Source organism: Oncorhynchus clarkii, unplaced genomic scaffold (genome assembly GCF_045791955.1).
Source record: "Oncorhynchus clarkii lewisi isolate Uvic-CL-2024 unplaced genomic scaffold, UVic_Ocla_1.0 unplaced_contig_10339_pilon_pilon, whole genome shotgun sequence".
Lineage (NCBI taxonomy): Eukaryota > Metazoa > Chordata > Actinopteri > Salmoniformes > Salmonidae > Oncorhynchus > Oncorhynchus clarkii.
Genome location: NW_027261100.1, coordinates 90,647 through 114,691, shown reverse-complemented (window position 1 = coordinate 114,691; position 24,045 = coordinate 90,647). Strand labels below are relative to the sequence as shown.

The 24,045-nt window shown below is 43.2% G+C and overlaps 21 non-coding genes across 21 annotated transcripts; all 21 read right to left on the bottom strand.

Moving 5' to 3' along the window:
• Positions 1 to 789: 789 nt before the first annotated feature.
• Positions 790 to 862, bottom strand: trnaf-gaa (transfer RNA phenylalanine (anticodon GAA)). The gene has a single exon. It is a non-coding gene; the product is annotated as a tRNA-Phe (tRNA).
• Positions 863 to 1,463: 601 nt separating this feature from the next.
• On the bottom strand, positions 1,464 to 1,548 carry trnaf-gaa (transfer RNA phenylalanine (anticodon GAA)). The gene has a single exon. It is a non-coding gene; the product is annotated as a tRNA-Phe (tRNA).
• Positions 1,549 to 2,144: 596 nt separating this feature from the next.
• trnaf-gaa (transfer RNA phenylalanine (anticodon GAA)) lies at positions 2,145 to 2,217 on the bottom strand. The gene has a single exon. It is a non-coding gene; the product is annotated as a tRNA-Phe (tRNA).
• A 2,707-nt stretch (positions 2,218 to 4,924) lies between these two features.
• On the bottom strand, positions 4,925 to 4,997 carry trnaf-gaa (transfer RNA phenylalanine (anticodon GAA)). Its single transcript has one exon. It is a non-coding gene; the product is annotated as a tRNA-Phe (tRNA).
• A 596-nt stretch (positions 4,998 to 5,593) lies between these two features.
• Positions 5,594 to 5,666, bottom strand: trnaf-gaa (transfer RNA phenylalanine (anticodon GAA)). The gene has a single exon. It is a non-coding gene; the product is annotated as a tRNA-Phe (tRNA).
• Positions 5,667 to 6,701: 1,035 nt separating this feature from the next.
• trnaf-gaa (transfer RNA phenylalanine (anticodon GAA)) lies at positions 6,702 to 6,774 on the bottom strand. Its single transcript has one exon. It is a non-coding gene; the product is annotated as a tRNA-Phe (tRNA).
• A 1,029-nt stretch (positions 6,775 to 7,803) lies between these two features.
• Positions 7,804 to 7,876, bottom strand: trnaf-gaa (transfer RNA phenylalanine (anticodon GAA)). Its single transcript has one exon. It is a non-coding gene; the product is annotated as a tRNA-Phe (tRNA).
• Positions 7,877 to 13,580: 5,704 nt separating this feature from the next.
• Positions 13,581 to 13,653, bottom strand: trnaf-gaa (transfer RNA phenylalanine (anticodon GAA)). Its single transcript has one exon. It is a non-coding gene; the product is annotated as a tRNA-Phe (tRNA).
• Positions 13,654 to 13,729: 76 nt separating this feature from the next.
• On the bottom strand, positions 13,730 to 13,803 carry trnai-aau (transfer RNA isoleucine (anticodon AAU)). Its single transcript has one exon. It is a non-coding gene; the product is annotated as a tRNA-Ile (tRNA).
• Positions 13,804 to 14,672: 869 nt separating this feature from the next.
• On the bottom strand, positions 14,673 to 14,745 carry trnaf-gaa (transfer RNA phenylalanine (anticodon GAA)). Its single transcript has one exon. It is a non-coding gene; the product is annotated as a tRNA-Phe (tRNA).
• Positions 14,746 to 14,821: 76 nt separating this feature from the next.
• trnai-aau (transfer RNA isoleucine (anticodon AAU)) lies at positions 14,822 to 14,895 on the bottom strand. The gene has a single exon. It is a non-coding gene; the product is annotated as a tRNA-Ile (tRNA).
• Positions 14,896 to 15,781: 886 nt separating this feature from the next.
• trnaf-gaa (transfer RNA phenylalanine (anticodon GAA)) lies at positions 15,782 to 15,854 on the bottom strand. The gene has a single exon. It is a non-coding gene; the product is annotated as a tRNA-Phe (tRNA).
• A 108-nt stretch (positions 15,855 to 15,962) lies between these two features.
• trnai-aau (transfer RNA isoleucine (anticodon AAU)) lies at positions 15,963 to 16,036 on the bottom strand. Its single transcript has one exon. It is a non-coding gene; the product is annotated as a tRNA-Ile (tRNA).
• An 884-nt stretch (positions 16,037 to 16,920) lies between these two features.
• On the bottom strand, positions 16,921 to 16,993 carry trnaf-gaa (transfer RNA phenylalanine (anticodon GAA)). Its single transcript has one exon. It is a non-coding gene; the product is annotated as a tRNA-Phe (tRNA).
• An 82-nt stretch (positions 16,994 to 17,075) lies between these two features.
• trnai-aau (transfer RNA isoleucine (anticodon AAU)) lies at positions 17,076 to 17,149 on the bottom strand. Its single transcript has one exon. It is a non-coding gene; the product is annotated as a tRNA-Ile (tRNA).
• An 879-nt stretch (positions 17,150 to 18,028) lies between these two features.
• On the bottom strand, positions 18,029 to 18,101 carry trnaf-gaa (transfer RNA phenylalanine (anticodon GAA)). Its single transcript has one exon. It is a non-coding gene; the product is annotated as a tRNA-Phe (tRNA).
• Positions 18,102 to 19,764: 1,663 nt separating this feature from the next.
• trnaf-gaa (transfer RNA phenylalanine (anticodon GAA)) lies at positions 19,765 to 19,837 on the bottom strand. The gene has a single exon. It is a non-coding gene; the product is annotated as a tRNA-Phe (tRNA).
• A 1,778-nt stretch (positions 19,838 to 21,615) lies between these two features.
• trnai-gau (transfer RNA isoleucine (anticodon GAU)) lies at positions 21,616 to 21,689 on the bottom strand. Its single transcript has one exon. It is a non-coding gene; the product is annotated as a tRNA-Ile (tRNA).
• A 1,053-nt stretch (positions 21,690 to 22,742) lies between these two features.
• trnai-aau (transfer RNA isoleucine (anticodon AAU)) lies at positions 22,743 to 22,816 on the bottom strand. Its single transcript has one exon. It is a non-coding gene; the product is annotated as a tRNA-Ile (tRNA).
• Positions 22,817 to 23,695: 879 nt separating this feature from the next.
• trnaf-gaa (transfer RNA phenylalanine (anticodon GAA)) lies at positions 23,696 to 23,768 on the bottom strand. The gene has a single exon. It is a non-coding gene; the product is annotated as a tRNA-Phe (tRNA).
• A 76-nt stretch (positions 23,769 to 23,844) lies between these two features.
• Positions 23,845 to 23,918, bottom strand: trnai-aau (transfer RNA isoleucine (anticodon AAU)). The gene has a single exon. It is a non-coding gene; the product is annotated as a tRNA-Ile (tRNA).
• Between the last annotated feature and the right edge of the window lie 127 nt (positions 23,919 to 24,045).

Below are 24,045 nucleotides of genomic sequence, written 5' to 3'. Positions count from 1 at the left end.
TCCAGTTCACACTTCATGCAGCCTTGTCTTACGACAACCTACTGCCATGTAACAATGACAAGCAACTTTCCTGTAACACTGATGTCAAAATGTCAGATGAACGCTGTCCCAACGGAGCTATTTCGGCAATTCACTAAAGGTATAACCCTTGTTTTGTCACTGTAAAGTGTGCCGGTATAGTCAGTCTTCTGATTCAGAGGTAAACAAAATTCTGTGGCACCCTTGACAATTCACATGCATGTGACTCACAATTTTGACACTCAAAATGTACATCATAACCAGTACAGGGATCGAACCCATGACCTTGGCGTTATTAGCATCACACTCTAACCAACTGAGCTAACCCGCCATTTGGTATTTTGCTCAATTGTGGAAATGCACCAAGCCTCTGCAAGTGCTGGCATGTAAACAAACAAGTCCACCAACAGCATAGCCTGACAATACTGGACCCTCTAGGTTGCTTCTTGCGGAAATTCCAAACGGCTGGGGAATTAGCTCAAATGCTTAGCATGCGTGAGGTAGTGGGATCGATGCCTGCATTCTCCAAAAGCAAATTCTTTCATGGATCCAAGAAAACTCCAGTTCACACTTCATGCAGTCTTACGACAACCTACTGTCATGTAACAATGACAAGCAACTTTCCTGTAACACTGATGTCAAAATGTCAGATGAAAAAGCAAGAAATTACTTACTTTCAGAGGAGCAGCGTAGCACACACCATTGAGGACCACAAACAAAGCTGTGGATAGTTTCCTTGAAGCCAGAGCATGAAGAAAGAACAAATACGAATGCCGAAACCCGGGATCGAACCAGGGACCTTTAGATCTTCAGTCTAACGCTCTCCCAACTGAGCTATTTCGGCAATCCACTAAATGTATTTCTGTGGCACCCTTGACAATTCACATGCATGTGACTCACAATTTTGACACTCAAAATGTACATCATAACCAGTACAGGGATCGAACCCATGACCTTGGCATTATCAGCATCACACTCTAACCAACTGAGCTAACCCTCCTTTTGGTATTTTGCTAAATTGTGGAAATGCACCTAGCCTCTGCAAGTGCTGGCATGTAAACAAACAAGTCCACCAACAGCATAGCCTGACAAGACTGGACCCTCTAGGTTGCTTCTTGCGGAAATTCCAAACGGCTGGGGAATTAGCTCAAATGCTTTGCATGCGTGAGGTAGTGGGATCGATTCCTGCATTCTCCAAAAGCATATTCTTTCATGGATCCAAGAAAACTCCAGTTCACACTTCATGCAGCCTTGTCTTACGACAACCTACTGTCATGTAACAATGACAAGCAACTTTCCTGTAACACTGATGTCAAAATGTCAGATGAAAAAGCAAGAAATTACTTACTTTCAGAGGAGCAGCGTAGCACACACCATTGAGGCCCACAAACAAAGCTGTGGATAGTTTCCTTGAAGCCAGAGCATGAAGAAAGAACAAATACAAATGCCGAAACCAGGGATCGAACCAGGGACCTAACCAGGGACCTTTAGATCTTCAGTCTAACGCTCTCCCAACTGAGCTATTTCGGCAATTCACTAAATGTATTTCTGTGGCACCCTTGACAATTCACATGCATGTGACTCACAATTTTGACACTCAAAATATACATCATAACCAGTACAGGGATCGAACCCATGACCTTGGCGTTATTAGCATCACACTCTAACCAACTGAGCTAACCCGCCATTTGGTATTTTGCTCAATTGTGGAAATGCACCAAGCCTCTGCAAGTGCTGGCATGTAAACAAACAAGTCCACCAACAGCATAGCCTGACAAGACTGGACCCTCTAGGTTGCTTCTTGCGGAAATTCCAAACGGCTGGGGAATTAGCTCAAATGCTTAGCATGCGTGAGGTAGTGGGATCGATGCCTGCATTCTCCAAAAGCAAATTCTTTCATGGATCCAAGAAAACTCCAGTTCACACTTCATGCAGTCTTACGACAACCTACTGTCATGTAACAATGACAAGCAACTTTCCTGTAACACTGATGTCAAAATGTCAGATGAAAAAGCAAGAAATTACTTACTTTCAGAGGAGCAGCGTAGCACACACCATTGAGGCCCACAAACAAAGCTGTGGATAGTTTCCTTGAAGCAAGAGCATGAAGAAAGAACAAATACGAATGCCGAAACCCGGGATCAAACCAGGGACCTTTAGATCTTCAGTCTAACGCTCTCCCAACTGAGCTATTTCGGCAATACACTAAATATATTTCTGTGGCACCCTTGACAATTCACATGCATGTGACTCACAATTTTGACACTCAAAATGTACATCATAACCAGTACAGGGATCGAACCCATGACCTTGGCATTATCAGCATCACACTCTAACCAACTGAGCTAACCCTCCTTTTGGTATTTTGCTAAATTGTGGAAATGCACCTAGCCTCTGCAAGTGCTGGCATGTAAACAAACAAGTCCACCAACAGCATAGCCTGACAAGACTGGACCCTCTAGGTTGCTTCTTGCGGAAATTCCAAACGGCTGGGGAATTAGCTCAAATGCTTTGCATGCGTGAGGTAGTGGGATCGATTCCTGCATTCTCCAAAAGCATATTCTTTCATGGATCCAAGAAAACTCCAGTTCACACTTCATGCAGCCTTGTCTTACGACAACCTACTGTCATGTAAACAATGACAAGAAACTGTCATGTAAAAATGACAAGATGTCACAATGTCAGATGAAAAAGAAAGACATTACTTACTTTCAGAGGAGCAGCGTAGCACACACCATTGAGGCCCACAAACAAAGCAGTGGATAGTTTCCTTGAAGCCAGAGCATGAAGAAAGAACAAATCCCGAAACCCAGGATCGAACCAGGGACCTTTAGATCTTCAGTCTAACGCTCTCCCAACTGAGCTATTTCGGCAACTCACTAATTTTATTTCTGTGGCACCCTTGACAATTCACATGCAAGTGACTCACAATTTTGACAGTCAAAATGTACATCATAACCAGTACTGGGATCGAACCCATGACCTTGGCGTTATTAGCACCACACTCTAACCAACTGAGCTAACCGGCCATTTGCTATCTCGCTCAATTGTTGAAATGCACCGAGCCTCTGCAAGTGCTGGCACGTAAACAAACAAGTCCACCAACAGCATAGCCTGACAAGACTGGACCCTCTAGGTTGCTTCTTGCGGAAATTCCAAACGGCTGGGGAATTAGCTCAAATGCTTTGCATGCGTGAGGTAGTGGGATCGATGCCTGCATTCTCCAAAAGCAAATTCTTTCAAGGATCCAAGAAAACTCCAGTTCACACTTCATGCAGCCTTGTCTTACGACAACCTACTGTCATGTAAACAATGACAAGAAACTGTCATGTAACAATGCCAAGAAACTCTCATGTAACACTGATGTCACAATGTCAGATGAAAAAGAAAGACATTACTTACTTTCAGAGAGCAGCGTATCACACACTCTAACCAACTGAGCTAACCGGCCGCTGGCTACAGAGCACAGTTGTTGAGATGCACCGTGCCTCTGCAAGTGCTGGAGCACAAACTAACAAGTCCACCAACAGCATAGCCTGACAAGACTGGACACTCTTGGTTGCTCCTTGTGGCAATTCCAAACAGCTGGGGAATTTGATCAATTGGTATTGTGTTTGCTTAGCATGCTATAGGTAGTGGGATCGATGCCCGCATTCCCCAAAAACAATTTATTTTGTGGATCCAAGAAAGCTCCAGTTCACACTTCATGCAGCCTTGTCTTACGACAACCTACTGTCATGTAACAATGACAAGCAACTTTCCTGTAACACTGATGTCAAAATGTCAGATGAACGCTCTCCCAACTGAGCTATTTCGGCAATTCACTAAAGGTGAATTTAGATCTTTAACCCTTGTTTTGTCACTGTAAAGTGTGCCGGTATAGTCAGTCTTCTGATTCAGAGGTAAACAAAATTCTGTGGCACCCTTGACAATTCACATGCATGTGACTCACAATTTTGACACTCAAAATGTACATCATAACCAGTACAGGGATCAAACCCATGACCTTGGCGTTATTAGCATCACACTCTAACCAACTGAGCAAACTGGCAATTTGGTATTTTGCTCAATTGTGGAAATGCGCCGAGCCTCTGCAAGTGCTGCCACGTAAACAAACAAGTCCACCAACAGCATAGCCTGACAAGACTGGACCCTCTAGGTTGCTTCTTGCGGAAATTCCAAACGGCTGGGGAATTAGCTCAAATGCTTAGCATGCGTGAGGTACTGGGATCGATGCCTGCATTCTCCACTAGCAAATTCTTTCATGGATCCAAGAAAACTCCAGTTCACACTTCATGCAGCCTTGTCTTACGACAACCTACTGTCATGTAACAATGATAAGAAACTCTCATGTAACCCTGATGTCACAATGTCAGATGAAAAAGAAAGACATTACTTACTTTCAGAAAGCAGCGTATCACACACTCTAACCAACTGAGCTAACCGGCCGCTGGCTACAGAGCACAGTCGTTGAGATGCACCGAGCCTCTGCAAGTGCTGGAGCACAAACTAACAAGTCCACCAACAGCATAGCCTGACAAGACTGGACACTCTTGGTTGCTCCTTGTGGCAATTCCAAACAGCTGGGGAATTTGATCAATTGGTATTGTGTTTGCTTAGCATGCTATAGGTAGTGGGATCGATGCCCGCATTCCCCAAAAACATTTTTTTTTGTCGATCCAAGAAAGCTCCAGTTCACACTTCATGCAGCCTTGTCTTACGACAACCTACTGTCATGTAACAATGACAAGCAACTTTCCTGTAACACTGATGTCAAAATGTCAGATGAAAAAGCAAGAAATTACTTACTTTCAGAGGAGCAGCGTAGCACACACCACTGAGGCCCACAAACAAAGCTGTGGATAGTTTCCTTGAAGCCAGAGCATGAAGAAAGAACAAATACAAATGCCGAAACCAGGGATCGAACAAGGGACCTTTAGATCTTCAGTCTAACGCTCTCCCAACTGAGCTATTTCGGCAATTCACTAAATGTATTTCTGTGGCACCCTTGACAATTCACATGCATGTGACTCACAATTTTGACACTCAAAATGTACATCATAACCAGTACAGGGATCGAACCCATGACCTTGGCGTTATTAGCATCACACTCTAACCAACTGAGCTAACCCGCCATTTGGTATTTTGCTCAATTGTGGAAATGCACCAAGCCTCTGCAAGTGCTGGCATGTAAACAAACAAGTCCACCAACAGCATAGCCTGACAAGACTGGACCCTCTAGGTTGCTTCTTGCGGAAATTCCAAACGGCTGGGGAATTAGCTCAAATGCTTAGCATGCGTGAGGTAGTGGGATCGATGCCTGCATTCTCCAAAAGCAAATTCTTTCATGGATCCAAGAAAACTCCAGTTCACACTTCATGCAGTCTTTTGACAACCTACTGTCATGTAACAATGACAAGCAACTTTCCTGTAACACTGATGTCAAAATGTCAGATGAAAAAGCAAGAAATTACTTACTTTCAGAGGAGCAGCGTAGCACACACCATTGAGGCCCACAAACAAAGCTGTGGATAGTTTCCTTGAAGCCAGAGCATGAAGAAAGAACAAATACGAATGCCGAAACCGGGGATCGAACCAGGGACCTTAAGATCTTCAGTCTAACGCTCTCCCAACTGAGCTATTTCGGCAATCCACTAAATGTATTTCTGTGGCACCCTTGACAATTCACATGCATGTGACTCACAATTTTGACACTCAAAATGTACATCATAACCAGTACAGGGATCAAACCCATGACCTCGGCATTATCAGCATCACACTCTAACCAACTGAGCTAACCCTCCTTTTGGTATTTTGCTAAATTGTGGAAATGCACCTAGCCTCTGCAAGTGCTGGCATGTAAACAAACAAGTCCACCAACAGCATAGCCTGACAAGACTGGACCCTCTAGGTTGCTTCTTGCGGAAATTCCAAACGGCTGGGGAATTAGCTCAAATGCTTTGCATGCGTGAGGTAGTGGGATCGATTCCTGCATTCTCCAAAAGCATATTCTTTCATGGATCCAAGAAAACTCCAGTTCACACTTCATGCAGCCTTGTCTTACGACAACCTACTGTCATGTAAACAATGACAAGAAACTGTCATGTAAAAATGACAAGAAACTCTCATGTAACCCTGATGTCACAATGTCAGATGGAAAAGAAAGACATTACTTACTTTCAGAGAGCAGCGTATCACACACTCTAACCAACTGAGCTAACCGGCCGCTGGCTACAGAGCACAGTTGTTGAGATGCACCGAGCCTCTGCAAGTGCTGGAGCACAAACTAACAAGTCCACCAACAGCATAGCCTGACAAGACTGGACACTCTTGGTTGCTCCTTGTGGCAATTCCAAACAGCTGGGGAATTTGATCAATTTGTATTGTGTTTGCTTAGCATGCTATAGGTAGTGGGATCGATGCCCGCATTCCCCAAAAACATTTTTTTTTGTGGATCCAAGAAAGCTCCAGTTCACACTTCATGCAGCCTTGTCTTACGACAACCTACTGTCATGTAACAATGACAAGCAACTTTCCTGTAACACTGATGTCAAAATGTCAGATGAAAAAGCAAGAAATTACTTACTTTCAGAGGAGCAGCGTAGTACACACCATTGAGGCCCACAAACAAAGCTGTGGATAGTTTCCTTGAAGCCAGAGCATGAAGAAAGAACAAATACAGATGTCGAAACCCGGGATCGAACCAGGGACCTTTAGATCTTCAGTCAAATGCTCTCCCAACTGAGCTATTTCGGCAATTCACTAATTTTATTTCTGTGGCACCCTTGACAATTCACATGCATGTGACTCACAATTTTGACACTCAAAATGTATATCATAGCCAGTACGGGGATCGAAACCATGACCTTGGAGTTATTAGCACCACACTCTAACCAACTGAGCTAACCGGCCATTTGCTATTTTGCTCAATTGTTGAAATGCACCGAGCCTCTGCAAGTGCTGGCACGTAAACAAACAAGTCCACCAACAGCATAGCCTGACAAGACTGGACCCTCTAGGTTGCTTCTTGCGGAAATTCCAAACGGCTGGGGAATTAGCTCAAATGCTTTGCATGCGTGAGGTAGTGGGATCGATGCCTGCATTCCCCAAAAGCATATTCTTTCATGGATCCAAGAAAACTCCAGTTCACACTTCATGCAGCCTTGTCTTACGACAACCTACTGTCATGTAAACAATGACAAGAAACTGTCATGTAACAATGACAAGAAACTCTCATGTAACCCTGATGTCACAATGTCAGATGAAAAAGAAAGACATTACTTACTTTCAGAGAGCAGCGTATCACACACTCTAACCAACTGAGCTAACCGGCCGCTGGCTACAGAGCACAGTTGTTGAGATGCACCGAGCCTCTGCAAGTGCTGGAGCACAAACTAACAAGTCCACCAACAGCATAGCCTGACAAGACTGGACACTCTTGGTTGCTCCTTGTGGCAATTCCAAACAGCTGGGGAATTTGATCAATTGGTATTGTGTTTGCTTAGCATGCTATAGGTAGTGGGATCGATGCCCGCATTCCCCAAAAACATTTTTTTTTGTGGATCCAAGAAAGCTCCAGTTCACACTTCATGCAGCCTTGTCTTACGACAACCTACTGTAATGTAACAATGACAAGCAACTTTCCTGTAACACTGATGTCAAAATGTCAGATGAAAAAGCAAGAAATTACTTACTTTCAGAGGAGCAGCGTAGCACACACCATTGAGGCCCACAAACAAAGCTGTGGATAGTTTCCTTGAAGCCAGAGCATGAAGAAAGAACAAATGCCGAAACCGGGGATCGAACCAGGGACCTTTAGATCTTCAGTCTAACGCTCTCCCAACTGAGCTATTTCGGCAATTCACTAAGTTTATTTCTGTGGCACCCTTGACAATTCACATGCATGTGACTCACAATTTTGACACTCAAAATGTACATCATAACCAGTACAGGGATCGAACCCATGACCTTGGCGTTATTAGCATCACACTCTAACCAACTGAGCTAACCGGCCATTTGCTATTTTGCTCAATTGTGGAAATGCACCGAGCCTCTGCAAGTGCTGGCACGTAAACAAACAAGTCCACCAACAGCATAGCCTGACAAGACTGGACCCTCTAGGTTGCTTCTTGCGGAAATTCCAAACGGCTGGGGAATTAGCTCAAATGCTTAGCATGCGTGAGGTAGTGGGATCGATGCCTGCATTCTCCAAAAGCAAATTCTTTCATACATAAGGGAACATTTCGGCATTTCGTGTATGATCAGTGAAAAAGTCCATATTGCAAATGTACGGTCCCTTACTAGACGTCCGAAAACATTTGTAAAATTTGCGGTCGGCGTCGGCCCGTGCGGTAGGGCCAGACCTACCGGGAAGTCATCAAATGAACTTTGTCGGACATTCGGTTTCCGTTTTATAAAATAAACAAGTTTTGGACCATTTTTCCGCTATCCCGGAAATTCCCACAAGAGGGCATACGGAATCATATGGCAATTTGGCAAAACATCACGAATCACGACGGGGCCTTATCTCGAAAACGGAAAATATTTCGAAGCCGAAACTTGGTGAGCGTAGGTTTGGCATAATGGGCAGTTGGCCCCGAACAAGATGGCGTCTAGGCCTCAACGGTTTTTGAGTTATGGCCGTTTTTCTGGGATTAAAGGTCCAAAATGGAAGTAGAGAAATTATTTTTCCACTTCAGGTCAAAGTCAAGGAGCCTCCGGTGTCAATAAAAAAAGAACCAGCCATTTATCTATCGTCATTTAAGAGAAACGGAACAATGACAACTTGTTGATGGTCACAAATAGGCTTTTTTTTTTTCAACGGTTACAGATCCAGTTGCAGGGTGTTCATACGAATCTTTTTAAAGTGTGCTGCGGAGCTCTGCGAGATTTCTGTGATTTTCTATGATTTTCTGAAATAACACACACATACTAAACCCTCCGTAAATAACTCAGTTCTTAACGTAAAGACTTAAAACTCAGGATTATGTAAAAGCATACCCCAATGAGGATATGTGGTGACTTATAGCTTCCTGTGCCAACCGGAAGTGCCATAATTGGTGTCTCAGGGGCTGTTTCGAGGGGTTAAAAAAGTCTGATCTCTCCAAAATGTCATATGTGTGACTAGGTAACCCTTCTGAACTGTAAATCAGTCATTTCTCCCAACAGATGTCAAAGAAAACCTCCCTCACACACACACAGGAAGGATGGAGTGATAAAGTGCGGTGCTTAAAGACACAGAGAGCAGGAAATGGCATTACCATAATCCCTAGGCCGTGCCGAGTTCAACGAGATATCCCTCTTGACCGTAGCTCGCTCGGTCTAGGCGCAGCGACCATTAGAAAGTAGGCCCAAAATGTAGCCTGCCCCACAATGTCATTTGATTTTGGGTGAGAGTGAGAGAACCGTTAGGGTGAGAAGACAAATTCCACCACAGGAATGTTCCTAAGGTCCTCTCGATCCGTGCAAGCCTAACCTTGACCGTGTGGCATTAACCCTTAACAGTAAAACAGTGTTTTTTGATCTCACAGATTACAGTGTCATCTCTCCCCATAGGAATACATTGCCTGCACCCCTAATTTCAACCTGAAGTCTATATGGGTTATGAATGCCGTATGAACCTGTCTTCGGTACCAGTCCATCAGGCCACTATGAGGTCTACCTGTGTTGATTCTAAGCTTCCTGGACCAACCGGAAGTGGTTAAAATCACCCTAAAAGTGTTTACCCATACCCTGTCTGCAGTTTGATAGACATAGTGCATTCAACCCTGTGTAAATCAGTCAATTCTTAACGTAAGGACTTAAAACTCAGGATTCTGTAACAGCATACCCCAATGAGGATATGTGTTGATTTATAGCTTCCTATGCCAACCGGAAGTGCCATAATTGGTGTCTCAGGGGCTGTTTCGAAGGGTTAAAAAAGTCAGATCTGTCCAAAACTTCATATATGTGATTAGGCAACCCCCATGAACTGTAAATCAGTCATTTTTCCCCCAAAAAATCAAAGGAAAAAAAAATCACACTAAAACACAACTTGGATGGAGGGACGTATTGGGGTGCGTAGAGACAGACAGTGGCTGCAATAGTTAGCTTTGTTGGAGCTAAAAAAGAACCGTCAGACCTAGAGTTCCGAAACTTTAGAAACCTGTTCTAGACCTCCGGTCGATGGTACGTGGTGAGTTACGTGGCTCTAGACGGTTCTCGGACCGAGAAACAGCCTCGTACATTTGCAATACCTTCAATTCATTTTGACCATTACGAAAATGACGACGTTTAGAAAAGTCTCAGAGATGCAAGGCTAGGTGCATTGAAACCGGCTCGGCCCATAGAGACGGACCCCAACGTTTCTGTCCGATAGCTCGTTCAAGGACCCTGTAGCAAGGCATGGAAAAAAGTGGATTTTCAGCACCAATTAGGGTTTTTCTCGGACACCAAATGACCTATCGAGCCGAAACTTGGGATTCGGGGTCGCCTCAGCTAGGCTAACACATAACATAAGAAATGGACCCGCAGCTAGAACGTAACTACGTGTTTTATGGTTTTTTTATGGTTTGAACCGAAGGCGTTGTGAATTTTGGGCCAGCTCTGAAGTATGTAATAGTTGGCTACTAAACGAGTTGGAAAAAGTGGGTTTGGTGTCAGTTTGTATCAGTTTGGTGTCAGAATGATATCTAATTGACTGATGGACTCTTGTCCACTTGACTCTTGTACATTTGCAATATGTTTAAACAGTGAGGTACCATCACCAAAAGCGACATTCTGAAATCAACCCTAACGAGCGATTGAGATGAACCAGAATCACTGCAAAGCCATCCCGAGTTCATCGGGCCAGTCAATTTCACATTCCTGCAGGATTTTTATAGCATGACCAATTGGTGATGGTACCTGCCCATTAAAACATATTGCAAATGCACAGTGACTTTGAAAAAGTAAGGAAACATAAACAATTTTTTTTTATTTTTGGGTGACCAGTTGCACGTGCATTTGCAATATGATTCTATAGTGAAAAAACATCACCAAATGCGACATTCTGAAATCTACCCTAACGAGCGATTGAGATGAACCAGAATCACTGCAAAGCCATCCCGAGTTCATCGGGCCAGTCAATTTCACATTCCTGCAGGATTTTTATAGCATGACCAATTCGTGATGGTACCTGCCCATTAAAACATATTGCAAATGCACAGTGACTTTGAAAAAGTAAGGAAACATAAACAATTTTTTTTTATTTTTGGGTGACCAGTTGCACGTGCATTTGCAATATGATTCTATAGTGAAAAAACATCACCAAAAGCGACATTCTGAAATCAACCCAAACGAGCGATTGAGATGACCCAGAATCACTGCAAAGCCATCCCGAGTTCATCCGGCCAGTCAATTTCACATTCCTGCAGGATTTTTATAGCATGACAAATTCGTGATGGTACCTGCCCATTAAAACATATTGCAAATGCACAGTGACTTTGAAAAAGTAAGGAAACATAGAATCACATTTTTTTTTTGGGGTTACCAGTTGCACATTTCAGATCACCAGTTGCACATTTCAGATCACCAGTTGCACGGAGGAAAATCGTTACTTTTGACTTTGACTTTTGACTTCCTATGATATCATATTGCAAATGGACAAAACATATGCCTTATGCACAAGTAAAACAAAAAAAAATTATGATAATACAAGTTGACAAAGGTATAGTTTGAGCAAAGTATAGTTTGAATTTTGAGCATGACAAATTCGTGATGGTACCTGCCCATTAAAACATATTGCAAATGCACAGTGACTTTGAAAAAGTAAGGAAACATAAACAAATGGACATAATGAAATCATCATTTTTTTTTCTTCCGGTTACCAGTTGCACGCGCATTTGCAATATGATTCTATAGTGAAAAAACATCACCAAATGGACATGATGAAATCAACACAACGAGTGATGGAAATGAACAACTATCACTGCCCGGCCGTCCCGAGTTCATCAGTTCAGTCAATTTTGGCCCCCAAAAAAATTGACTTTTGACTTTGACTTTTGACTTCCTGTGAAATCATATTGCAAATGGACAAATCATCTTCCTTATGCACAAGTAAAAAAAATAAAATTATGATAAAACATTTTACAAAAGTATATTCATACACTTCTTACACATTACACAAACAATTTCGAAAAACGGTCCAGAAAGCACTTTTTTTAGTTTTTAAAGTTTAAAAAAAAAATCACATTTTCGACTTTTGACATCCTATTAAATCATATTGCAAATGGACAAAACATATGCCTTATGCACAAGTAAAAAAAAAAAAAAAAAAATTATGATAATAAAATACGAATAAAGTATGTTGATACAGTTCTTATACGTGTTTAATTGACACAAAATTCGAAAGAATTTTGAAAAACGGTCCAGAAAGCACTTTTTTAAGGATGTGTGAAGTTTTTTACCAAATTTTGACATATTTGACTTTTGACTTTTGACTTCCTATGAAATCATATTGCAAATGGAGAAAACATATGCGCATGTAATTAAAAAAAAAAAATGTGATATCAAAATTGGACAAAAGTATATTCATACAGTTCTTAAACATGTGTAATTGACAAAAAAAGCGAAAGAATTTCGAAAAACGGCCCAGAAAGCACTTTTTTAAGGGGTGATAAGTTTTGGGAAAAAAAATCATTTTTTCAAAATTTTGCTTTTGGATGTTGACTTGGGTTGCATTTCCAACATGAAAAACCCCGGTGGAGCGCACTCGCCCCCTGTTGGATTTTTGAGGTGTTACAATTGGCAATTGCCATATGGCATTTGCCATATACTTTGCACGAATCAACGCCGCTTTGGGTGGTATTGGACATCGTGTATATGGTTTGTCCAATGCCAATATCTTGCCATTCATTTTTGTCCAATTCAGGGGGGTATTCAAGATCCAAGATCCAAGAAAACTCCAGTTCACACTTCATGCAGCCTTGTCTTACGACAACCTACTGTCATGTAAACAATGACAAGAAACTGTCATGTAACAATGACAAGAAACTCTCATGTAACACTGATGTCACAATGTCAGATGAAAAAGAAAGACATTACTTACTTTCAGAGAGCAGCGTATCACACACTCTAACCAACTGAGCTAACCGGCCGCTGGCTACAGAGCACAGTTGTTGAGATGCACCGAGCCTCTGCAAGTGCTGGAGCACAAACTAACAAGTCCACCAACAGCATAGCCTGACAAGACTGGACACTCTTGGTTGCTCCTTGTGGCAATTCCAAACAGCTGGGGAATTTGATCAATTGGTATTGTGTTTGCTTAGGTAGTGGGATCGATGCCCGCATTCCCCAAAAACATTTTTTTTTGTGGATCCAAGAAAGCTCCAGTTCACACTTCATGCAGCCTTGTCTTACGACAACCTACTGTCATGTAACAATGACAAGCAACTTTCCTGTAACACTGATGTCAAAATGTCAGATGAAAAAGCAAGAAATTACTTACTTTCAGAGGAGCAGCGTAGTACACACCATTGAGGCCCACAAACAAAGCTGTGGATAGTTTCCTTGAAGCCAGAGCATCAAGAAAGAACAAATACAAATGCCGAAACCCGGGATCGAACCAGGGACCTTTAGATCTTCAGTCTAACGCTCTCCCAACTGAGCTATTTCGGCAATTCACTATTTTTTTTTCACCCTTGACAATTCACATGCATGTGACTCACAATTTTGACACTCAAAATGTATATCATAGCCAGTACGGGGATCGAACCCATGACCTTGGCGTTATTAGCACCACACTCTAACCAACTGAGCTAACCGGCCATTTGCTATTTTGCTCAATTGTTGAAATGCACCAAGCCTCTGCAAGTGCTGGCACGTAAACAAACAAGTCCACCAACAGCATAGCCTGACAAGACTGGACCCTCTAGGTTGCTTCTTGCGGAAATTCCAAACGGCTGGGGAATTAGCTCAAATGCTTTGCATGTGTAAGCTAGTGGGATCGATGCCTGCATTCTCCAAAAGCAAATTCTTTCATGGATCCAAGAAAACTCCAGTTCACACTTCATGCAGCCTTGTCTTACGACAACCTACTGTCATGTAAACAATGACAAGAAACTGTCATGTAACAATGACAAGAAACTCTCATGTAACACTGATGTCACAATGTCAGATGAAAAAGAAAGACATTACTTACTTTCAGAGAGCAGCGTATCACACACTCTAACCAACTGAGCTAACCGGCCGCTGGCTACAGAGCACAGTTGTTGAGATGCACCGAGCCTCTGCAAGTGCTGGAGCACAAACTAACAAGTCCACCAACAGCATAGCCTGACAAGACTGGACACTCTTGGTTGCTCCTTGTGGCAATTCCAAACAGCTGGGGAATTTGATCAATTGGTATTGTGTTTGCTTAGGTAGTGGGATCGATGCCCGCATTCCCCAAAAACATTTTTTTTTGTGGATCCAAGAAAGCTCCAGTTCACACTTCATGCAGCCTTGTCTTACGACAACCTACTGTCATGTAACAATGACAAGCAACTTTCCTGTAACACTGATGTCAAAATGTCAGATGAAAAAGCAAGAAATTACTTACTTTCAGAGGAGCAGCGTAGTACACACCATTGAGGCCCACAAACAAAGCTGTGGATAGTTTCCTTGAAGCCAGAGCATCAAGAAAGAACAAATACAAATGCCGAAACCCGGGATCGAACCAGGGACCTTTAGATCTTCAGTCTAACGCTCTCCCAACTGAGCTATTTCGGCAATTCACTAATTTTTTTTCACCCTTGAAAATTCACATGGATGTGACTCACAATTTTGACACTCAAAATGTATATCATAGCCAGTACGGGGATCGAACCCATGACCTTGGCGTTATTAGCACCACACTCTAACCAACTGAGCTAACCGGCCATTTGCTATTTTGCTCAATTGTTGAAATGCACCGAGCCTCTGCAAGTGTGCAAGTGCTGGCACGTAAACAAACAAGTCCACCAACAGCATAGCCTGACAAGGTACCCTTTAGGTTGCTTCTTGCGGAAATTCCAAACGGCTGGGGAATTAGCTCAAATGCTTTGCATGCGTGAGGTAGTGGGATCGATGCCTGCATTCTCCAAAAGCATATTCTTTCATGGATCCAAGAAAACTCCAGTTCACACTTCATGCAGCCTTGTCTTACGACAACCTACTGTCATGTAAACAATGACAAGAAACTGTCATGTAACAATGACAAGAAACTCTCATGTAACCCTGATGTCACAATGTCAGATGAAAAAGAAAGACATTACTTACTTTCAGAGAGCAGCGTATCACACACTCTAACCAACTGAGCTAACCGGCCGCTGGCTACAGAGCACAGTTGTTGAGATGCACCGAGCCTCTGCAAGTGCTGGAGCACAAACTAACAAGTCCACCAACAGCATAGCCTGACAAGACTGGACAGTCTTGGTTGCTCCTTGTGGCAATTCCAAACAGCTGGGGAATTTGATCAATTGGTATTGTGTTTGCTTAGCATGCTATAGGTAGTGGGATCGATGCCCGCATTCCCCAAAAACATTTTTTTTTGTCGATCCAAGAAAGCTCCAGTTCACACTTCATGCAGCCTTGTCTTACGACAACCTACTGTCATGTAACAATGACAAGCAACTTTCCTGTAACACTGATGTCAAAATGTCAGATGTCAAAAAGCAAGAAATTACTTACTTTCAGAGGAGCAGCGTAGCACACACCATTGAGGCCCACAAACAAAGCTGTGGATAGTTTCCTTGAAGCCAGAGCATCAAGAAAGAACAAATACAAATGCCGAAACCCGGGATCGAACCAGGGACCTTCAGATCTTCAGTCTAACGCTCTCCCAACTGAGCTATTTCGGCAATTCACTAATTTTTTTTCACCCTTGAAAATTCACATGTGTGACTCACAATTTTGACACTCATTCACATGCATGTGACTCACAATTTTGACACTCAAAATGTATATCATAGCCAGTACGGGGATCGAACCCATGACCTTGGCGTTATTAGCACCACACTCTAACCAACTGAGCTAACCGGCCATTTGCTATTTTGCTCAATTGTTGAAATGCACCGAGCCTCTGCAAGTGTGCAAGTGCTGGCACGTAAACAAACAAGTCCACCAACAGCATAGCCTGACAAGGTACCCTTTAGGTTGCTTCTTGCGGAAATTCCAAACGGCTGGGGAATTAGCTCAAATGCTTTGCATGCGTGAGGTAGTGGGATCGATGCCTGCATTCTCCAAAAGCATATTCTTTCATGGATCCAAGAAAACTCCAGTTCACACTTCATGCAGCCTTGTCTTACGACAACCTACTGTCATGTAAACAATGACAAGAAACTGTCATGTAACAATGACAAGAAACTCTCATGTAACCCTGATGTCACAATGTCAGATGAAAAAGAAAGACATTACTTACTTTCAGAGAGCAGCGTATCACACACTCTAACCAACTGAGCTAACCGGCCGCTGGCTACAGAGCACAGTTGTTGAGATGCACCGAGCCTCTGCAAGTGCTGGAGCACAAACTAACAAGTCCACCAACAGCATAGCCTGACAAGACTGGACACTCTTGGTTGCTCCTTGTGGCAATTCCAAACAGCTGGGGAATTTGATCAATTGGTATTGTGTTTGCTTAGCATGCTATAGGTAGTGGGATCGATGCCCGCATTCCCCAAAAACATTTTTTTTTGTGGATCCAAGAAAGCTCCAGTTCACACTTCATGCAGCCTTGTCTTACGACAACCTACTGTCATGTAACAATGACAAGCAACTTTCCTGTAACACTGATGTCAAAATGTCAGATGAAAAAGCAAGAAATTACTTACTTTCAGAGGAGCAGCGTAGCACACACCATTGAGGCCCACAAACAAAGCTGTGGATAGTTTCCTTGAAGCCAGAGCATGAAGAAAGAACAAATACAAATGCCGAAACCCGGGATCGAACCAGGGACCTTCAGATCTTCAGTCTAACGCTCTCCCAACTGAGCTATTTCGGCAATTCACTAATTTTATTTCTGTGGCACCCTTGACAATTCACATGCATGTGACTCACAATTTTGACACTCAAAATGTATATCATAGCCAGTACGGGGATCGAACCCATGACCTTGGCGTTATTAGCACCACACTCTAACCAACTGAGCTAACCGACCATTTGCTATTTTGCTCAATTGTTGAAATGCACCTAGCCTCTGCAAGTGCTGGCACGTAAACAAACAAGTCCACCAACAGCATATTCTGACAAGACTGGACCCTCTAGGTTGCTTCTTGCGGATATTCCAAACGGCTGGGGAATTAGCTCAAATGCTTTGCATGCGTGAGGTAGTGGGATCGATGCCTGCATTCTCCAAAAACAAATTCTTTCATGGATCCAAGAAAACTCCAGTTCACACTTCATGCAGCCTTGTCTTACGACAACCTACTGTCATGTAAACAATGACAAGAAACTGTCATGTAACAATGACAAGAAACTCTCATGTAACCCTGATGTCACAATGTCAGATGAAAAAGAAAGACATTATTTACTTTCAGAGAGCAGTTTATCACACACTCTAACCAACTGAGCTAACCGGCCGCTAGCTACAGAGCACAGTTGTTGAGATGCACCGAGCCTCTGCAAGTGCTGGAGCACAAACTAACAAGTCCACCAACAGCATAGCCTGACAAGACTGGACACTCTTGGTTGCTCCTTGTGGCAATTCCAAACAGCTGGGGAATTTGATCAATTGGTATTGTGTTTGCTTAGCATGCTATAGGTAGTGGGATCGATGCCCGCATTCCCCAAAAACATTTTTTTTTGTGGATCCAAGAAAGCTCCAGTTCACACTTCATGCAGCCTTGTCTTACGACAACCTACTGTCATGTAACAATGACAAGCAACTTTCCTGTAACACTGATGTCAAAATGTCAGATGAAAAAGCAAGAAATTACTTACTTTCAGAGGAGCAGCGTAGCACACACCATTGAGGCCCACAAACAAAGCTGTGGATAGTTTCCTTGAAGCCAGAGCATGAAGAAAGAACTAATACAAATGCCGAAACCCGGGATCGAACCAGGGACCTTCAGATCTTCATTCTAACGCTCTCCCAACTGAGCTATTTCGGCAATTCATTAGATGTATTTCTGTGGCACCCTTGACAATTCACATGCATGTGACTCACAATTTTGACACTCAAAATGTACATCATAACCAGTACGGGGATCGAACCAATGACCTTGGCGTTATTAGCATCACACTCTAACAAACTGAGCTAACCGGCCTTTTGGTATTTTGCTCAATTGTGGAAATGCACCGAGCCTCTGCAAGTGCTGGCACGTAAACAAACAAGTCCACCAACAGCATAGCCTGACAAGACTGGACCCTCTAGGTTGCTTCTTGCGGAAATTCCAAACGGCTGGGGAATTAGCTCAAATGCTTAGCATGCGTGAGGTAGTGGGATCGATGCCTGCGTTCTCCAAAAGCATATTCTTTCATGGATCCAAGAAAACTCCAGTTCACACTTCATGCAGCCTTGTCTTACGACAACCTACTGTCATGTAAACAATGACAAGAAACTGTCATGTAACAATGACAAGAAACTCTCATGTAACACTGATGTCACAATGTCAGATGAAAAAGAAAGACATTAGAGAGAAAATAGCGGGCCTCAATGGCGGGCCTTCATGCAGCCTTGTCTTACGACAACCTACTGTCATGTAAACAATGACAAGAAACTTTCATGTAACAATGACAAGAAACTCTCATGTAACCCTGATGTCACAATGTCAGATGAAAAAGAAAGACATTACTTACTTTCAGAGAGCAGCGTATCACACACTCTAACCAACTGAGCTAACCGGCCGCTGGCTACAGAGCACAGTTGTTGAGATGCACCGAGCCTCTGCAAGTGCTGGAGCACAAACTAACAAGTCCACCAACAGCATAGCCTGACAAGACTGGACACTATTGGTTGCTCCTTGTGGCAATTCCAAACAGCTGGGGAATTTGATCAATTGGTATTGTGTTTGCTTAGCATGCTATAGGTAATGGGATCGATGCCTGCATTCTCCAAAAGCAAATACTTTCAAGGATCCAAGAAAACTCCAGTTCACACTTCATGCAGCAATGTCTTACGCGAACCAGGGACCTTTAGATCTTCAGTCTAACGCTCTCCCAACTGAGCTATTTCGGCAATTCACTAAATGTATTTCTGTGGCACCCTTGACAATTCACATGCATGTGACTCACAATTTTGACACTCAAAATGTACATCATAACCAGTACAGGGATCGAACCCATGACCTTGGCGTTATTAGCATCACACTCTAACCAACTGAGCTAACCCACCATTTGGTATTTTGCTCAATTGTGGAAATGCACCAAGCCTCTGCAAGTGCTGGCATGTAAACAAACAAGTCCACCAACAGCATAGCCTGACAATACTGGACCCTCTAGGTTGCTTCTTGCGGAAATTCCAAACGGCTGGGGAATTAGCTCAAATGCTTAGCATGCGTGAGGTAGTGGGATCGATGCCTGCATTCTCCAAAAGCAAATTCTTTCATGGATCCAAGAAAACTCCAGTTCATACTTCATGCAGTCTTACGACAACCTACTGTCATGTAACAATGACAAGCAACTTTCCTGTAACACTGATGTCAAAATGTCAGATGAAAAAGCAAGAAATTACTTACTTTCAGAGGAGCAGCGTAGCACACACCATTGAGGCCCACAAACAAAGCTGTGGATAGTTTCCTTGAAGCCAGAGCATGAAGATAGAACAAATACAAATGCCGAAACCCAGGATCGAACCAGGGACCTTTAGATCTTCAGTCTAACGCTCTCCCAACTGAGCTATTTCGGCAATTCACTAATTTTATTTCTGTGGCACCCTTGACAATTCACATGCATGTGACTCACAATTTTGACACTCAAAATGTACATCATTGCCAGTACGGGGATCAAACCCATGACCTTGGCGTTATTAGCACCACACTCTGACCAACTGAGCTAACCGGCCATTTGCTATTTTGCTCAATTGTTGAAATGCACCGAGCCTCTGCAAGTGCTGGCACGTAAACAAACAAGTCCACCAACAGCATAGCCTGACAAGACTGGACCCTCTAGGTTGCTTCTTGCGGAAATTCCAAACGGCTGGGGAATTAGCTCAAATGCTTTGCATGCGTGAGGTAGTGGGATCGATGCATGCATTCCCCAAAAGCATATTCTTTCATGGATCCAAGAAAACTCCAGTTCACACTTCATGCAGCCTTGTCTTACGACAACCTACAGTCATGTAAACAATGACAAGAAACTGTCATGTAACAATGACAAGAAACTCTCATGTAACACTGATGTCACAATGTCAGATGAAAAAGAAAGACATTAGAGAGAAAATAGCGGGCCTCAATGGCGGGCCTTCATGCAGCCTTGTCTTACGACAACCTACTGTCATGTAAACAATGACAAGAAACTTTCATGTAACAATGACAAGAAACTCTCATGTAACCCTGATGTCACAATGTCAGATGAAAAAGAAAGACATTACTTACTTTCAGAGAGCAGCGTATCACACACTCTAACCAACTGAGCTAACCGGCCGCTGGCTACAGAGCACAGTTGTTGAGATGCACCGAGCCTCTGCAAGTGCTGGAGCACAAACTAACAAGTCCACCAACAGCATAGCCTGACAAGACTGGACACTATTGGTTGCTCCTTGTGGCAATTCCAAACAGCTGGGGAATTTGATCAATTGGTATTGTGTTTGCTTAGCATGCTATAGGTAATGGGATCGATGCCTGCATTCTCCAAAAGCAAATTCTTTCAAGGATCCAAGAAAACTCCAGTTCACACTTCATGCAGCCTTGTCTTACGACAACCTACTGTCATGTAAACAATGACAAGAAACTGTCATGTAACAATGCCAAGAAACTCTCATGTAACACTGATGTCACAATGTCAGATGAAAAAGAAAGACATTACTTACTTTCAGAGAGCAGCGTATCACACACTCTAACCAACTGAGCTAACCGGCCGCTGGCTACAGAGCACAGTTGTTGAGATGCACCGAGCCTCTGCAAGTGCTGGAGCACAAACTAACAAGTCCACCAACAGCATAGCCTGACAAGACTGGACACTCTTGGTTGCTCCTTGTGGCAATTCCAAACAGCTGGGGAATTTGATCAATTGGTATTGTGTTTGCTTAGCATGCTATAGGTAGTGGGATCGATGCCCGCATTCCCCAAAAACATTTTTTTTTGTGGATCCAAGAAAGCTCCAGTTCACACTTCATGCAGCCTTGTCTTACGACAACCTACTGTCATGTAAACAATGACAAGAAACTGTCATGTAACACTGATGTCAAAATGTCAGATGAAAAAGCAAGAAATTACTTACTTTCAGAGGAGCAGCGTAGCACACACCATTGAGGCCCACAAACAAAGCAGTGGATAGTTTCCTTGAAGCCAGAGCATGAAGAAAGAACAAACCCCGAAACCCGGGATAGAACCAGGGACCTTTAGATCTTCAGTCTAACGCTCTCCCAACTGAGCTATTTCCGCAACTCACTAATTTTATTTCTGTGGCACCCTTGACAATTCACATGCATGTGACTCACAATTTTGACACTCAAAATGTACATCATAACCAGTACGGGGATCGAACCCATGACCTTGGCGTTATCAGCACCACACTCTAACCAACTGAGCTAACCGGCCATTTGCTATCTTGCTCAATTGTTGAAATGCACCGAGCCTCTGCAAGTGCTGGCACGTAAACAAACAAGTCCACCAACAGCATAGCCTGACAAGACTGGACCCTCTAGGTTGCTTCTTGCGGAAATTCCAAACGGCTGGGGAATTAGCTCAAATGCTTTGCATGCGTGAGGTAGTAGGATCGATGCCTGCATTCTCCAAAAGCAAATTCTTTCAAGGATCCAAGAAAACTCCAGTTCACACTTCATGCAGCCTTGTCTTACGACAACCTACTGTCATGTAAACAATGACAAGAAACTGTCATGTAACAATGCCAAGAAACTCTCATGTAACACTGATGTCACAATGTCAGATGAAAAAGAAAGACATTACTTACTTTCAGAGAGCAGCGTATCACACACTCTAACCAACTGAGCTAACCGGCCGCTGGCTACAGAGCACAGTTGTCGAGATGCACCGAGCCTCTGCAAGTGCTGGAGCACAAACTAACAAGTCCACCAACAGCATAGCCTGACAAGACTGGACACTCTTGGTTGCTCCTTGTGGCAATTCCAAACAGCTGGGGAATTTGATCAATTGGTATTGTGTTTGCTTAGCATGCTATAGGTAGTGGGATCGATGCCCGCATTCCCCAAAAACATTTTTTTTTGTGGATCCAAGAAAGCTCCAGTTCACACTTCATGCAGCCTTGTCTTACGACAACCTACTGTCATGTAAACAATGACAAGAAACTGTCATGTAACAATGCCAAGAAACTGTCACGTAACACTGATGTCAAAATGTCAGATGAAAAAGCAAGAAATGACTTACTTTCAGAGGAGCAGCGTAGCACACACCATTGAGGCCCACAAACAAAGCAGTGGATAGTTTCCTTGAAGCCAGAGCATGAAGAAAGAACAAATCCCGAAACCCGGGATAGAACCAGGGACCTTTAGATCTTCAGTCTAACGCTCTCCCAACTGAGCTATTTCCGCAACTCACTAATTTTATTTCTGTGGCACCCTTGACAATTCACATGCATGTGACTCACAATTTTGACACTCAAAATGTACATCATAACCAGTACGGGGATCGAACCCATGACCTTGGCGTTATTAGCACCACACTCTAACCAACTGAGCTAACCGGCCATTTGCTATCTTGCTCAATTGTTGAAATGCACCGAGCCTCTGCAAGTGCTGGCACGTAAACAAACAAGTCCACCAACAGCATAGCCTGACAAGACTGGACCCTCTAGGTTGCCTCTTGCGGAAATTCCAAACGGCTGGGGAATTAGCTCAAATGCTTTGCATGCGTGAGGTAGTAGGATCGATGCCTGCATTCTCCAAAAGCAAATTCTTTCAAGGATCCAAGAAAACTCCAGTTCACACTTCATGCAGCCTTGTCTTACGACAACCTACTGTCATGTAAACAATGACAAGAAACTGTTATGTAACAATGACAAGAAACTCTCATGTAACCCTGATGTCACAATGTCAGATGAAAAAGAAAGACATTACTTACTTTCAGAGAGCAGCGTATCACACACTCTAACCAACTGAGCTAACCGGCCGCTGGCTACAGAGCACAGTTGTTGAGATGCACCGAGCCTCTGCAAGTGCTGGAGCACAAACTAACAAGTCCACCAACAGCATAGCCTGACAAGACTGGACACTCTTGGTTGCTCCTTGTGGCAATCCCAAACAGCTGGGGAATTTGATCAATTGGTATTGTGTTTGCTTAGCATGCTGTAGGTAGTGGGATCGATGCCCGCATTCCCCAAAAACTATTTTTTTTGTGGATCCAAGAAAGCTCCAGTTCACACTTCATGCAGCCTTGTCTTACGACAACCTACTGTCATGTAACAATGACAAGCAACTTTCCTGTAACACTGATGTCAAAATGTCAGATGAAAAAGCAAGAAATTACTTACTTTCAGAGGAGCAGCGTAGCACACACCATTGAGGCCCACAAACAAAGCTGTGGATAGTTTCCTTGAAGCCAGAGCATGAAGAAAGAACAAATACAAATGCCGAAACCCGGGATCGAACCAGGGATCTTTAGATCTTCAGTCTAACGCTCTCCCAACTGAGCTATTTCGGCAATTCACTATTTTTTTTTCACCCTTGACAATTCACATGCATGTGACTCACAATTTTGACACTCAAAATGTACATCATAACCAGTACGGGGATCGAACCCATGACCTTGGCGTTATTAGCACCACACTCTAACCAACTGAGCTAACCGGCCATTTGCTATTTTACTCAATTGTTGAAATGCACCGAGCCTCTGCAAGTGCTGGCACGTAAACAAACAAGTCCACCAACAGCATAGCCTGACAAGACTGGACCCTCTAGGTTGCTTCTTGCGGAAATTC